Source organism: Tarenaya hassleriana, unplaced genomic scaffold (assembly GCF_000463585.1).
Source record: "Tarenaya hassleriana unplaced genomic scaffold, ASM46358v1 Cleome168, whole genome shotgun sequence".
Classification (NCBI taxonomy): Eukaryota; Viridiplantae; Streptophyta; class Magnoliopsida; order Brassicales; family Cleomaceae; genus Tarenaya; species Tarenaya hassleriana.
The window spans coordinates 43,351-44,799 of record NW_010965103.1 but is presented as its reverse complement, the minus strand read 5'-3'; positions in this window follow the sequence as shown (position 1 = coordinate 44,799).

Sequence of the window (1,449 nt, the reverse complement as noted above, 5' to 3'; positions counted from 1 at the left end):
TCTCGAGGCTGCTGCCACTGCGAATGGGCCTACAGGGTCACACACCATTAGGGATGGACTTATATGTGAAGTTTCGGAAAGGAAGACTTGTATTTGGTCGGAAAAACCGTTTTCGGATCAAATTAGAGTGTCGGGACGTTTTCAGCCTTCTATCTCGGATCGAGTCAGTTCCATGCGGGTCGAAGCCCAGAAAGTGTTTTGGGCTTGGCTGATGTTTTGACTCGGTCGAGTCAAAGTTTTGACTCGGACCGAGTCAATACTAAATGGGCCGAGTCAAGAGTTGACAATGGGCTTGGGCTGATTCGTTCTGACTCGACCGAGTCAGAGTTCTGACTCGGACCGAGTCAATACTCGAAAAAAGTTTCTTTTCACAAGGATTAGGGTTTCTAACTTATAAGGTGGTGTTGGACGCCGTCCTAAGAGTAGAACTCAACTTTCAGAACCCTAAGACAGATATAGAACACAAGAAAATCGTTTCTTTTGAGGTTCTAGTTCCTGGGATTCGATCCTAAGTCTTGGAAACCCTATTCACTTCACAGATCCTAGCAGATCAGTTCCAAAAGCGTTTTGAATCCTTCGCGTCGGTGTGGATACGTGTAGAGGAGCTGTACTTTCAGCTCTTGGTGATTAAAACAGGCCCTGGATCGATTGATATTTTCAGATCTTCTGGAAAGAGGTAAGTATTCGATTCCTACGGTGATATACACGATTAAACGGGGTTTTACGGATGATTTTGGTTGCGTGTGACGTTTGACTAGGTTTAGATTATTCTTCCGCTGCATGAAACCTAGTAAACCAAACCCTAGATCGATATGATCGCATGCTAGGAATCCGTAGCGAAAACCCAACAATAGGCGCAAGTGCGCAGGGCGATAGCCGCAGGTTCGCAGGGCGATAGCCGTAGATTCGCAGGTCCGTAGGGCGATAGCCGCAGGTCCGCACGTCCGTAGGGCGATAGCCGTAGGTCCGTAGACCAAAGGACCTGCCGCAGACCGCAAATCATCTGCTAGAGATCATAGGTCATTTAACGCATAGCGCATGCCATTTTTCACAAATCGCAGATCATCTGGCGCAGTTTTCTGGTATATACATTTCATCAAACACCTTATGTGCATGCAAAAAAATGATCAGAATATCAAAGAAAAAAATCAACGAGAAGAGTATTTGAATAGATTAGATAAACTATATAAGAAATAGAGAAGATAGAGAAAATATTGGAGAAAAAAAAGATCAAATAGTAAAACTTACCGATTTTTAAAAGATAGATTATCACATAAGCGTAGAGAAATATTGTAAAGGGTAGCCGCATGTCTGCAGGTGCGCAGAGCGATAGCCGCAGATGCGCAGGGCGATAGGTGTTGGTTATGATGCTCTAGGATGATCCGTGATATGACATTTTGACTTTGTATTGATTCATTGGTTCATGAATGCATTACTCTTCCCGTTATA